This window comes from Brachycentrus maculatus, unplaced genomic scaffold (assembly GCF_059751285.1).
Source record: "Brachycentrus maculatus isolate JH-2025_06_01 unplaced genomic scaffold, ASM5975128v1 h1tg000863l, whole genome shotgun sequence".
NCBI classification, from domain to species: Eukaryota; Metazoa; Arthropoda; class Insecta; order Trichoptera; family Brachycentridae; genus Brachycentrus; species Brachycentrus maculatus.
In genome coordinates, this window is record NW_028281589.1 from 223,304 (window position 1) to 239,531 (window position 16,228).

Genomic DNA, 16,228 nt, shown 5'->3' on the forward strand with positions numbered 1-16,228 from the left:
TTTTTCATCTTGACGAAAAGGTATTGTTTAATTATTTTTTTAAATAAATTAAATATTTTTCAAATGGAGAAAAAACATTCAGGTTTTACCTAAAAAGATCTGTTGCACAGTAAAAAGTCCAATAAGTGGCTTGATATTTACTTTTAAAAGATTTTATTATATTTTTAACTTTAAAAACGATCTCCTGAAAAATCAAGTTTTTTGTTTTATGACGTTGTTGAAAGGAGTGAGCGATATGAGATTACAAATACAACGCTGAAAATAATGTTTTAAACGACTCGCAGCAACACCAAACAAATTTTTAACAAAGAAATTCATTTACATTTTGAGTGTGTCCAAATACTTGTTCACAAATCTGGATTATCTCCAACTATAGAGTTCATTTAACTTGACTAGAGACATCTATTGGTGAGATGAAAATAAACTTTTTACTAAGCAGAAACTCTTATCTACATTCAGGTTTTACCTAAAAAGATCTGTTGCACACTAAAATGTTCAATAAGTGGCTTGATATTTATTTTTAATACATTTTATTATATTTTCAAACTTTAAAAACAATCTCCTGAAAAATTAAGTTTTTTGATATATGACGTTGTTGAAAGGAGTGAGCGATATGTCAGATAAAGCCAAATTATCATGTTACACTTTTTTTCATCCGTTAAGATATTCTAGCGTTTCAACCCTTGGCGCAGGAGGGTAGAAAAGTTGGAATTTTTAAACTTCCTCGGGCTAATTTATGAAGACGACCGGCCCTTAACGAATTCCCGCTAACCGCCAGCTAATCTTGAGCAAGATCCGGTTATTTTAAAGTAATTCCCAACTCCGCTAGTCGTGTACGCTTCTGCCAACATATTCCAACTTCCTACAGACCAGAGCGCACAACTTTCAACCCAAACAAGGGGTGTGACGTCATGTTTGGGTGAATGAAGAATGGGGCTATGTAGAATACAACCATGTTTAGATATAGAAACATATCGCTCACTCCTTTCAAGAACGTCATAAATCAAAAAACTTGATTTTTCAGGAGAACGTTTTTAAAGTTAAAAATATAATACAATTTATTAAAAATAAATATCAAGCCACTTATTGAACTTTTTACTGTGCAACAGATCTTTTTAGGTAAAACTCGAAGGTTTTTTCTCCATTTGAAAAATATTTAGTTTATTTAAAAAAATAATTAAACAATACCTTTTCTACAAAATGCAAAAACAACACTTTCTGCCCTGTAGCGGGTAAATATTAAGTTAAAAATATGCCTCTTTTGCTAGGATATAGTACATTTTTTGGGCATTCCGAAAACACGCAGAATTGAAAATTGACGATTTTTGATTTATGACGTTCTTGAAAGGAGTGAGCGATATGTATTCAAGAAAAAAATGTACACGAAGACACGTCTGACATTTTCAATACGATGTTCGCATCGTTAATTTATTTAACTATTTTCACTTCACTCTTTCGATTCACATGGCCAAACCATCTCTATTTTCATTAATTGATTCGGCAGTCACTTTGTGGTAAAATCTACCCATTTTTAACTAATGTTTTACTTAGTAAATACCACTATTTCTTAAAATCTACCGTGACACGTGTTTCGATGCATTCCACATAATTTTCAAACACCGTATGAGAAGCTAATTCTAAATTTTAGAGTTGGGTCCTTGGCATTAACAATATGACAATGACTAAAGCCTCCCCCCTGTTGTCTATGTTCCCACTGATAAGAAATAAAAATAAAAAATAAAAAATAAATTAACAGCTACTTCTTGAAAGGAGTGATCGATATAAGTCAGTAACTTTTTGCCCTTTGGAGCACATTCATGTTGCTAACCATACCGGTCCATGGGATGCGTAGCATTCTACGATGTATCCATATTTGGAATGCCTCTAACCAGTTCATAGTGTGATCTTGAGGGTCCGCAATTCAACTCCGTATAGAAGTACTGACCAAACATAACATCTTAACCATTCTTTGCTGAAATTTCAGATATAACCTCAATCTGAAATTTCAGCAAAGAATGATTAGATGTTTTGTTTGGTCAGCCCTCTTCAACCTTCAACGTCCCAAGGACCCATCTATATTTTCTTTAATTTTATCATCAATACTAATCTCAGCCTCGCATTCTTTCCTTATATCACCATTCGAACATCTACGAGTATCATACATGGTTTTGCCGCACTGATAGATCGCATTCCGACTGCATCCAGTCTACTTTCATCCTTCTTTTACCAGCTCCATGCTTCTCTTCCGCACATTACAGTTAGAACAAGGACTCCATTGTGTACTGCCAATAATATTTTTTCTTTATTTTATATTCTTTTGCATTTTACAAACATGACATAAATTCAAATTAAAAAAAATAATAAAATATAAATACAAAAAAAAGATCCCACAAAGGCATGGCCTGTGTGTGGGTATACAATATAATTTAGGTCATAGTAAAGGACACTGGCAAGAATACATTTTTTAACAATTAAATTTACTTTTTTATTTATAACATAATACATTTGAATCATTTATACATATGGAGAACTTTTATATTTCGATTCGCTGTGCCTCTCCATAAAAGAGACTGTGCTCTTGTGCTTGGAGAGGGACTTACACTCGTGGTTTAATGTTATATAATAAAAGATATAAGAACTAGAATAATAGTGTTAATATATAATACAAAAAATACAAAATACTTGACTATCAGAAAACAAAAAAAATGTATAATAAATTAAATGAAAAACATTAAAAAAAATGAAAAAGAAAAAATCTTGAAAAAAAAAGTTGTTCAAATTGAAAGGCTTTTATTTGCTTGAATCAAACCCGGGATCTCTAACACGGTAGCAAAACACATTAACCACCACACTATGGAGCCAGATATGAATAAATACCCCATATAAATTCCTCGCCCGTACTACAGAAAATTAAACAAAACTCAATTCTCGCGAAATTTAAAATTAATATTGTAATGCCCATTTCAAAGGCGATTAAATGAAGGCACTCAAATGTGTTTCCTATGCTTATTAGCATAAGGATTGCTTTCCCGCTCGCAGTTGAAAACAGATGCTGCCAACTTCAGGGAGCCGAGGGATATTATTACATTATCATTTCGATCGTCATGGTGTTACAATATGCTCTCCTGGGAGTGAACCGCCATTATTGGAGCGAATGAAACATGCGTTAGCCTGTTTTCGAATCAATTCGGCTACAAGAACCATATTCGGGCAGAGAAGCCACATATACCTGGCACCGAAACCATACAATGTCGCGCCACATTATATAAAATATCAGAAGATGCAAGAATGTGGTGAGACCCAGAAACAAATTAATGAGGATGCAGTTATATCCAGATGCCTCAGAAACTCGGTGTGGAGGAACAAACACATGAGAATAGAAAGTAAAATGAAAATATACAAAACATGTGTTGGACCAATAGCCACTTATGGGATTGAGGCAAGAGCAGATACTTCTAGAACAAAATCTCGACTTGGAACCTCCGAGATGAAGACTCTCCGATCCATAACCAGAAACACATTGCGAGACCGAGTAAGAAATACCGACATCCGGAGCGTGTGTAAGACGGAGGATATCGTGAGGTGGGGACGACAACGAAGGCGATACTGGAATGATCATGTAAACAGAATGTCAGATGACAGACTTCCACGTATCGCCCTACAAGGAATCCCTGAAGGATGCAGACCACCAGGCAGGCCTCCGAAAAGGTGGAAAGACAGCTGGGAGTCAACATCCCAAGAGCTACAAGCGGAGGCACAAACAGATCCTTAGGATCTAGAAAAAGAAGAAGAAGAATGTGGAAGACTGTTAACAAAGACAGATTGGCAAAGCGTTGTATTTCCTTTGCGCTTCCCTGCGGAGCTAGCCTACATAACTAATCAAATTTATATAAAGTACCAAAAATGCTGACCATTTTCGGCCAGAGAAGCCACATATACTATCTACCATATTTAAAGACCTAATGGCAATCATATTCAGAAACCACATTTTGAATGCGTAAATACTCTTTCTATAAACTAATAACCATCAAATTTGAAACCACATTTTCGATTCGTAAATACTCTCTCTACTAAGTATCATCACATTTCGAAACCATATTTAAAAACCTAATTGCAATCACACTTATAAACCACGTTTTTAATGCGTAAATACTCTTTCTATTAACTAATTACAGTCACACTTAAAAACCAAACCTTTTAATGCGTAAATACTATCTCAATTACTTCATTACCATCACATTTGAAACCACATTTTAATGCGTAAATACTCTCTCGATTAACTAATTACCGTCACGTTTCTAAATCGTACTTTTTGATGCGTAAATACTCTCTCAATTAACTAATTACCGTCACACGTAATGCGTAAATACTCTTTTAACTAATTATCATCACGTCTCGAAACCATATTGAAAGACTTAATTGCAATCACAACTAGAAACCACATGTTCAATGCGTAAATACTCACTCTATTACTTAATTACCATCTCATTAATAAACCGAATTTTTTATTCGAATCTAAACCGAATCCTAACGCGTAATTACTCTCTCTATTAAGTAATTAACATCACATTTAAAAATACACTTTTAATGCGTAAATACATTATCAATTAACAAAGTATCATCACATTAAAAAAAATCGCACTTTTGGATGCGTAAGTACTCTCTCAATGAACTAGTAATTACCGTCACATCTCAAAACCGCACTTTTTAATGCGTAAATACTTCCCTATATTACTTAATTACCACCACATTGCAAAAGTACACTTTTTAATGCGTAAATACTATCTCTATTACTTAATTACCATCACTTATATAAACCACATTTAAATTCGCAAATACTCCCTCTATTAACTAATTATAATCACGTCGAAACCACATTTTTAATGCGTAAATACTGTCTCAATTAACTAATTACCGTCACGTTTCAAAACCGCACTTTTTGATGCGTAAATACACTCTGTATTATCTCATCACCGTAAAATAGAGCCCGACTTCTTTATTCCACAATAGCAATTAATTTGAGATTGTTTTCGCCGAAGCCGGGCGGGAAAGTTATTATTTAAGTACAAAGACCTGACTACGCACGCATCTTAAACTTCCCGGCAGAGTTTAGGACGCAAATTTGATTAAAGCAGTTCTGTAGGCGGCGCAACGCGGCCCGCAAATTGAACAGCCCAGCCCGCCTGCGATAAAGTTAATTAATACGGTGTTTAATATTCCGAAACTGGTACAAGATATATCCATTACGTCTACACACTCCCATATCAGGGGATGTCTTCTTCAACTTGTAACGTCATGTCAAAACACGAAGGGATACATTGCGAACTAAGGTGATCTGTGAAGTTTATCGCACATGCTATGTATCGTAGCAAAAATTAGCGAAATCGGATATTCTTGAATGGATAATGGAATCATTCAGACTCCCCAACAAAGTAGACGACTCCCGGGCAGATCAGCAAAGAGATGGATTAAAAGCTGAGAATCAACAACAAAAAACGCGCTAATAGTCTCAGAAATGACGACTCTAAGGAGCATTTATGGCAAGAGTCTGCGAGACAGAATAAGGAACACCAGGATAAGAGAAATATGCAAGATGAAAGATGTCGTTAGGTGGGGAAGGCAACGAAGGAGACAGTATGCGCATGTGAGGAGAATGGAACCATCCAGACTCCCCCACATTGCGTTGAAGGACTAACTCTACAGCAGACGACTCCAGAGCAGACCACCAAAGAGATGGATTGACAGCTGGGAGTCAGCATTGCAGGAGGCTAGTCCTTCTTAAAAACAGGCCACAAGGCCTACATTAAGCAGAAAAAGATGATATATTACGTGAAATTACAGGTAAATTTAGAGAATTGTCCTTTAGCGACAATTTTTGAGGACAAAACGATTTTAAAATGGAGTTTTTAAGATTCAATTAACGTTCAATGTTCAATGTACGGCCGAGATCAAAATTCGATATATGTTTAGACAAAATAAAGAGTTTACGCATTTGTGGAAGCCTGGGTGTAACAGATATCAATAGTAAGAAAGAGGAAATGCAATTGAGAGGTATGGGCACATAGGACGCAGAGAACCTGATCATATTGAAAACCATGGATCTTCTTTCGAAAGACATCTAGAAGAAGACCAAATAATTCATGGTTCCTGCAGAAAGGAAACATGATACGAGGGCATGGCCTAGATGACGTTATCCATGACAGAAGGACCTACAATCTGAGGATGAGGAGAGCTGATCCCAACAGTCTACAAAGACCATAAGTTGGAATGTAGCCAGGAAGACGAAGAGACATAAGTGGAAATCTTGGTCTTTACAGGACATATGGCCTCTCATAGGCTTGTCAAGTGATAACTTTACACACTTGGAATATTCAACATCCTACCCATGATTGACAACCACACCAGGATGACCTAAGAATTCATGGTTGCTGCAGAAAGAAAACATGATTCGAAGGCAGGGTTTAGTTGGCGTTGCTCGTGACAGAAGGACCTACAGCCTGAGGACACGGAGAGCTGACTCAAACAGTCTACAAAGAAAATCATCTAGAGGAAGATCAAATAATTCATGGAAGCTGCAGAAAGGAAATACGATTCGAAAGAATGGTCTAGATGACGTTGTCCATTATAGAAGGACCTACAGCCTGATGATGAAAGAGCTGAACAGTCTGCAAAGACGATAAGCTAGGAAAGAGCCAGAAAGAGAAGAAGACGACAAACTTGGCGTTGGTTTGGCTTTGGAGCTAAGGGAGTTCTCCCTTGCTACCCTATTTCAGATTCCTTTTACAACCAAGAAGAGAATTTCCAAAATCAAGTTATACAAAATAGAGCTATTGGAAATATATTTCGTCTACCGTACACCACTCATGTAAAAGACATTTATTTGAGCACTGACATAACACCTTTTGACATTCTACCAACTTATGAGATTATAAATATAATGCTTCAAATATTGTTTAAAACGACTCACAGCAACACCATACCGATTTTCAACAAAGAAATTCATAATCACAATACACGAGGACATAAGAAAATACATGTGGAGCCGATAAACACAACTAAATTTGGAGTAAGGTCCTTAAATTATATTGCCAATACCCAAATTAACCAGCTGCCTGACATATATAAAATAAAACCCGTTCGGGGATACAAAATATATGATCTGAGAAGGTACTTTATGGAAAGATATATGGTATATGAGTGATTAGTCATATTTTCTAATTTTGTTTTTACCTTATGTTTTTTATATTTTTTCATTTGTTATATTTTTCTCATTTATTTATTTTAAATATGCTTCTTCCCTAATGTTTTACTTAATTATTTATTTTAATTATGCTTCTTATGCCTATTTATTATACCTGTTTATTGTTTTTATATTTTGCCATGTATTAATTAGTATTAGTTTTAGTAATTTAAAAAAAAAACTTTTTTGTTACTTTATTATTTGTGTTCCAGTCTTGTTAACCTTAATCCCATGTCCCAAAATGAGAAACAGAAATTACTCATCGGGAATATTATGTGTATATATGACTTGTATCTAGAGGAAGATCAAATAATTCATGGATGCTGCAGAAAGGAAATATGATTCGAAAGAATGGTCTAGATGACGTTGACCATGATAGAAGGACCTACAGCCTAATGATGAAGAAAGCTGACTTTAACAGTCTGCAAAGAAGATAAACTGAGATGTAGCTAGGAAGAGAAGAAGACGACAAACTTGGCGTTGGTTTAGCTTTGGAGCTAAGGGAGTTCTCCCTTGCTACCTTATTTCAGATTCCTTTTACAACCATTTTTTTTATTTTTAATATTTCGCGGGGTTGTTTTGCGGTTTCCCTTTTATTCAAATTTAAGGGGTATATTGTTCACAATTCGTATAGTGTTGGACACTTATCGCGCAATATGCGCAAATTTAATATCAAATTTGAAAGTTTTTGTGAAATATTTTCACTGGAAGTTTTACATATTAATGTGTATACGCGAGAAAAATATGCAAATCTATTTTTTTCCATTTTTTTTCAAAGTCGGAATACCAAATAGCGCTGTTTTTCGTACTTTTCACCAGTTGCGATAAAAAAAACTGGGTAACAGTCACGTCGCTAGCCCGCAGGAGTAGGCAGAGAGAATGACGAAATGCACACCAATATGTCTTTGACAACAATTCCCGCCTCTTCCACATTCGAAAGGTTCCACAAAGTGACTGCCAAATCAATACATGAAATTATTCAAAACAACATTTTGAGTGTGTCCAATAGATGTCTCAAGTAAAAATTCTAGTGATTCTTGTACAATATTTCAAAATTGGATCATATATTTAGAACTTCCAAGAATTTGAGTAGTGTCGTTGTGTAAATGTTACGCATGTGTAAAGTGATCACTTAAACCAGCCTATGACGGTCGTACAACATCATCGTTGAGATGTCAAATAATTATTTATAACTAACTATCTAACCGTCACGTCGCTACCCCGGAGGAGTGGGCAGAGAGAATAGAACGCCAGACCAATCTGTCTTCAATAACAATTCTCACCTCTTCCACATTCATGCATCCCCTCATACATGCACGCTGATTCTTCCAATTTCTGACCCGACCACACCCAAGTATTTGATATACTTGATCGTGCCAAGTTTTCTTCGGTCTTCCTCTGATTCTATTACTTATCACATTTGCCTCATAAATAAGCATTACTGTTCTTTCTTCAGTCATTAGTTCCACGTGTCCAAACTATCTCACATCTCCACACACTTTTCTTAATTTTATCGATAGTGCTAATTTCACCCCTGCATTATTTCCTTATATCACCATTGAAACATCTATCATACATGGTTTTGCCGCACTGAGAGATCGCATTCCGACTGAATTCAGTCTAATTTCATCCTTCTTTTGCCAACTCCATGCTTTATTAGGGTTTGTATACTCCGTTGTGTACTGCCAGTTCAGCTTTCAACGACAGGTTTTTAGTTGCTTTAACGGATTTCAGAATTAAACGTATTAGTTATTTATTTTTCCATAGATAATTTCGAAACATGTCTAAAACAGCAAAAGCAATTCCATTTTTGAAATCAATCCGAAACGATTGATTGACGTTTAATTGTCAGATTGACGTTTCGATCTAATTGGATAGATTCGCAGTAGGGTTGCCATATTCTCCATAGATTACGTTGGAATATTTTGATGATTTTTTTAAGGTAGGTACTTTTTTAAGTAGCTACCTGACATCAAATGGTGTAGGTACTTTTGATGTATTTAATTATTATTTTTACTTATATTTTTAACATTAACATAAACAAGTATGTTTTAAAATATTTTAAGTAAAGTACTTTTTAAAAGTTTATATGTGAAGATATATGAGGAAAAAAATATTTTTAAGGAAAATATATAAGTACCTAGAACGCGTTAGCGGCGTAATGCGCACATTATAAGACATCGGTAATACGCGTCAGCCGTGTATTGCGCACATTATAAGACATTGGTAGTACGCGCTAGCCGCGTACTGCGCACATTATAAGACATCGGTAGTACGCGCTAGCCGCGTATTGCGCACATTATGAGACAATGAAAATACGCGCCTAGCGCGTACTCAGCCATCAATCAGCGAAGATTTTAAAAAGCTTTCGAGACGCAAAGTTGAGAGTGGAAAGTGTAGTCGTTCTCCTTAATCTGAGACCTCCATTTAATATTCCCACTCGGCAAGGCACTTATAAAAATATAAGGTCATAAATAATATGCGGAAAGTTCGGGCTCAGAGAAATATATATACTATTATTCCGGTTCTCGTCACTGAACTTTCGGCATAAAACAAAACAACCACGTTTATGAGTTCCGAAATTTCGTAATAAATTCACTTTTATATATTTAAATTCATGGCCGTTGCCTTAATTTGGACCCTCCCAAAGTTTGAGCCTGTTCGCCTTTGCCTTAGGAAAATTCGCGGAAAGGCGACGTAAATTTTAAACACCCCAAAAAAACCCATCTAAAATTAATTACAAACTATTTTCTATTATCTTGAAAAAATTCTCAAAGAGTTGTGGATTTTTTGTTGTTGTCGATTATTTTGTACAATATAAGGTATATGGGTATGTTGGTGAAATATTTGTGACAACAACATAGCCGCAATCGTGTAGGTACTCGTATAGTCTGGCTAGGACGTTCTCGATTCGTCTCTCCAAAAATCAGTCACTCGCTTAAAGCTACCTAGTAATACCTCTTTATAATAAACCAAAGTCAAAGTACTAACGAATTATAGCAGATTTATAAAATTAATTTATTTGGATAATGATTAAAAAATGGATGATTTAGGGTACCTTATGAAGTCTGTGATTGATTAGCTTTTAAATCAAAATGCTGCTTCCTTAAGGAGTAAGCAGTAATAATAGAACGTCAAAACAATCCACCACGCCTACCTATACATTTTATTAAGTACCTACTTACATATTGTACCCATATAAAACAGATCTACCACCAGATGTCGCATGCGTCGCACTGAATAAAACAAAAGACGTCAGATAGAAAAAATATAATATTCTGAACTGTCAGAATCAGATAGATAGATAGAAAAATATTATAAAGATAAATTAAGAATAAACTTTAATTATAAACTTTTATTACAAAGCAACACATTGTTTATTTTATTATTATACACCCACTTTACGAAGGAAAATATTACCACGTTATATATATATATATATATATATATATATATATATATATATAATTATATACGTATATATATATATATATATATATATATATATATATATATATATATATATATATATATATATATATATATACGTATATATATATATATATATATATATATATATATATATATATATATATATATATATATATATATATATATATATATATATATATATATATATATATATATATATATATATATATATATATATATATATATATATATATATATATATATATACATATATATATATATACGTTTACTATATAAGGGTTTATACGATGTATTTTCTTGAAGAAAATACCAACTCAATCAAAAATTCGCAACCTCCTTTCGCTGCGGTTTTACAGAGAGTTGCCCGAATATTCGCATCCCTTGCGGTCCTAACGAGTATACATAGTTGGGAACAATGTAAACTCTACACTTCGAAACAGGGTTGGTTAATACTCGATTCCTATACGGAAACATTTATAATTTATGCATTATTCCAAGCATAAGGGATGAAGAAACAATACTCCGTTACCAGATAGACAAAACTATTGAAAAAAGGTAATAAAGTAGGTACCTATAGCTATATAAGGACCGTCAGTCCATTTAATCTTCACATTCGTTTGAAAATCCCATAACTAGGCGAAAAAATACTTGTTCACAAATCTGGATTATCTCCAATTATAGGAGTAATTTATAATTATAGTGAACAAGTATTTGGACACACTCAAAATGTTATAAATAAATTAAGTGGTCAAATTATAAGCTAAGATATTTTCTGGCGTTTCTCATGTATGCGATTATAATCCAGGATTCGGACCTCGCATACGAATAAAAGAGTTTCTGCTCAATAAAAAGCTTCTTTTCATCTCACCAATAGATGTCTCTTGTGAAGTTCTAGTGTTTCAAGAACAATGTTTCGAAATTGGTTCATATATATATAGAAATTCCAAGAATTTGAGTGGTGTGGTTGTCAATAATGGGTAGAATTGGTAAATGTTACACGTGTGTAAAGTGATCACTTAAACCAGTCTATGACGGTCGTCAGCCCGTGAATGCCCAGATATCCATATTTTTCTTTATCTTTGATGAGATGTCAAAAATAAAAATGAAAAATACTCCTATAATTGGAGATAATCCAGATTTGTGAACAAGTATTTAGACACACTCAAAATGTTGTATGATTTGGTTCATCGGCAAATATGTATGAGGAGATAGATGCATAAGGAACAAGCGAAGATTGTTTGCCAATATAGATTGTTGTGGTATTCTATCCTCTCTGCCTACCCTTGTAGAGACCGGCGAACCACTTAAACCAGTCTATGACGGTCGTCAGCCCCGTAAATGCATATTTTTCTTCATCTTTGATGAGATGTCAAAAAATAATGTTTTACATTTATATTTAAACCCTTTTCAGCGCATTATGCGGAGTTGGCGCAGCCCTTCTCAGGGCATATGAGACTTGACTCCGCGCGCCGAGCGGCCCTTCTCGGGGCGTATGGGGCTTGACTCGGTATAAATCAAAGCTCTCGTATTTACGATTCGCAGCGAGAAAACTAAAACAATTACACACAACTAACGTCTCGGGCTTCAAAGTGGAAGAGGGCGAAGTGTCGTTCCTCAACCCTATTTAGTTCCAAAGAAGTCCTCAAATGAACATAAATACATATTACGTATTCTCTGGGAGGCACTTAGCGGGGAGAGAGATATTAGATACGTCTGTACTGCGAGTAAAATTACTAACATTTAACTAAATTTACAATTATTTTTTGTGACATATCAACATAGATCAAGAATATCAAAGTTTGGGTGTTTGCAGAGCTTTAAACTTGTCAAAAACAAAGACATTTTGTTATCTCGGATCCCGGTGGTATGTAGCGTAACTGTTGATAGCGTCTTAGCAGAACAGGTGGAAAAGATGAAATACCTGTGTGGTCAAACGGATCTACCATGTGAAGTAATTGGGCAAGTAAACAAGGCTGCAGTCATCTCAAATACCTGAAAAATACTAAATGGAAAACCCTTGACGTGAAGATCGGCAGCAAAATTTAAATATATAAAACTTGTGTAGGATACATCATGACATATGGGATCGAACGCTGAGCGGACACCGCATTAACAAAAACCCGCTAAGAGTGCCAGAAATGAAGACTCTAAGAAGCATATCTGGGTCTACGAGATAGAATAAGGAACACCAGGCTAAGAGAATATGCGAGATGGAAGATGTCGTTAGCTGGGGAAGGCAACGAAGAAGACTAGAATTTGGACACACCTACAGCAGCTAGAAACTGCTGAAATACATATGCTAAGATGATCAGCTGGAGTGTCCATTAGAGACAAAATAAAGAGTACACGCATTCGTGGAAGTCTGGGTGTAACTAAAATCAATTCTAAGGTAGAGGAAGGGCAATTGAGACGGTATGGGCACATAGGGCGCAGAGAACCTGAACATATTGTAAACCAGGCGATCACCATGGATCTTCCTCGAAAGACATCTAGAGGAAAATAAAAAAAATCATGGATGCTACAGAAGGATAACGTGATTCGAAGCCGTGACCTAAGGGATGTTATCCACGATAGAAGGACCTACAACCTGAGGACTAGGAGACCTGACCCTAAAAGTCTACAAAGACGACAAGTTGGTACGTAGCCAAGAAGAAGAACATTAGGACACATTCAAAATATACTAATTAGAAAAGTTTTTAAACAGAAACTTCATCTATTTTCATTATTTCGCCATGAAATTTTCAAGTATATGAACATCTGTATTGTCATCTTGAAACTGTTTAAGATTTTGAAACTCTTTTATGTAGTTTGAAATTACAAAACTCTTTCACACATCACAAACTTTTACGTGTATTTGAGAGTCTCTGATTTTCACTCGACTTGTGTAAGTTATAAACAAAATACGGTGACGGATGTGAATAGATACGAGTGTGTTTGAAGTGAACGAAGGAAAACTAGATCGGAAAATGAGTTATTGATGTCAAAATAAAGTCTACATTATAAACTACATCTCAAAATGCCAAATATCAAAATGTTTCATTTTAATTAACTAAAATAAAATACAACATTTTGATTGTGTCCAAATACTTGTTCACAAAATCTGGATTATCTCCAATTACAGAAGTTATTTTCAAATATTACTAAATAACTATAGTAAATAATAGATAAAGTTGAAAATAACTCCTGTAATTGGAGATAATCCAGATTTTGTGAACAAATATTTGGACACACTCATAATGCTGTAAATAAATTATCCGGTCAAATTATAAGCAAATAATAAAAATGAAAATTATATTTTCTGGCGTTTCTCATGTGTGTGATTATAATCCAGGATTCGGACCTCACATACTATAATAATAAAAGAGTTTCTGCTAATTAAAAAAGCTTCTTTTCATCTCACCAATAGATGTCTCTAGTGAAGTTCTAGTGATTCAAGAACAATGTTTCAAAATTGGTTCATATATATATATATATATATATATATATATATATATATATATATATATATATATATATATATATATATAGAACTTCCAAGAATTTGAGTAGTGTGGTTGTCAATAATGGGTAGAATTGGTGAATGTTACACGTGTGTAAAGTGATCACTTAAACCAGCCTATGACGGTCGTCAGCCCCGTAAATGCCCAGACTTCCATATTCTTCTTCATCTTTGATGAGATGACAAAAAATAATACAAAATAAAATATTTTAACAAACTAAGACACACTGAAAGCCATTCAAATTAAGGAGAGTATTCTAACTAACAAACCACCACGCCGCTTCTCCGCAGGGGTAGGCAGAGAGAATAGAACGCACCATCGATCTGTCTTTGTAAGTAATCTTCGCCTCTTCCACGTTCATGCTTGACCTCATACATACCCGCTGATTATTCCGACTCCTGACCAGGCTAATTTCAAGTATTTGAAACACTCGATATTGACAAGTTTGAAAATGATGCGGAATGCATTGAAATACTCGTGTCAAAATAGATTTTAATAATAAGTCAAAGATGACTAAGAAAGAAGACTAAGATGACTAAGAGAATGACTAAGAAAGTATATGTATAACAGAACGAGGCCGAAAAAGACAAGGCACCATCAGATCAATCAGAACCTAAAATCTGGTGGTGTCAAAAGTCTGCGTATTCGAAGGGCATGTATGACTAGATGTATGAATGTGAAGGAAGTGAAGAGTGTATGTCAGGACAGAAGAGTGTGGCGTTCCACCCTCCCTACCTACCCCTGCGTCAACGGCGTGATAATGTAGTAGTAGAAGTATTTATATAATCACCACCATGTTGTTTTTCTATCTTCTGAATGTTTATTTATACTGTCCGACCAAATTTTAATAAACCGCTCACTCCTTTCAACAACGCCTAATACGAAAAATCGTCAATTTTCAGTTGTGCATGTTTTCGGAATGCCAAAAAAATATACTATATCCCAGCAAAAGCAACATATTTTTAACTTAATATTTACCCGATACAGGGCAGAAAGTGTTATTTTTGCGTTTTGAAGAAAAGGTATTGTTAAATTATTTTTTTAAATGTACTTTATATTTTTCAAATGGAGAAAAAACATTCAGGTTGTACCTAAAAAGATCTGTTGCACAGTAAAAAGTTCAATAAGTGGCTTGATATTTATTTTTAATACATTTTATTATATTTTTAAACTTAAACGATCTCCTGAAAACTCAAGTTTTTTGACATATGACATTGTTGAAAGGAGTGAGCGATATGTTTATCTTTATCAATGGGTAGCCTTACAAACCAGACTTCAACAACGAACTCATATACGCCTTATAAGATATTTAAGATAATGGACCTATCAATTACAAACAAGCATCAATCTCTGTGTGTAAAAAAAACTACATATAAAGCTGTCATTTTATAAATAAATAAATAAATAAAAACAGTATTTCTAGAGTAACCTCCCCTGGCCGTCCATTCGCGAGATGTTAAAACTCGCTCAAGACAGAACCGCGCTAACTGAACCGCACAACACCGGCATTAAAACTAAATTATGGTTATGGGTCTGTCCTTAGACGAGACCGCTTTAGTTTAAACTGGTTCCGCAGCAGGAAGATCTCGGCCGGGGGTCCCGAGGGGCGAGTACCTACTCCCGGAACTTCCCGAGCGAAAAATAAGGGTCCCTAATTGAAAAATGAGAGATTGTCCGGCCCTAAAAAGGACCACTCAAGAACGATAGTACAAGCGGAAAGTGGACGCTATATTGAAATTGAGCGAGTGGATGCGGTGTTACGATATTGCGCGCGTGAACTCGGTTTATTTAAGAAAAAAATTAAACACAAAAAAAAATTGAGATTGTCCGGCTCTAAAAAGGACCAATCAAGAACGATAGAACAAGCGGAAAGTGAACGCTATATTGAAATTGCGCGAATGGATGCGGTGTTACGATATTGCGCACGTGAATTTGGTTTATTTAAAAAAAATTAAACACTAAAAAATTAGAGATTGTCCGGCCTTAAAAAGGACGACTCAAGAATGATACTACAAGCGGAAAGCGGACACTCGAC

At 34.9% G+C, this 16,228-nt stretch overlaps 1 protein-coding gene across 1 annotated transcript in view; it reads right to left on the minus strand.

Annotated features, from left to right (window-relative positions):
• Positions 1-16,228, minus strand: part of LOC148299993 (nephrin-like) — a 212,650-nt gene that overhangs the window by 63,921 nt on the left and 132,501 nt on the right. The gene's annotated exons all lie outside the window — the stretch shown is intronic.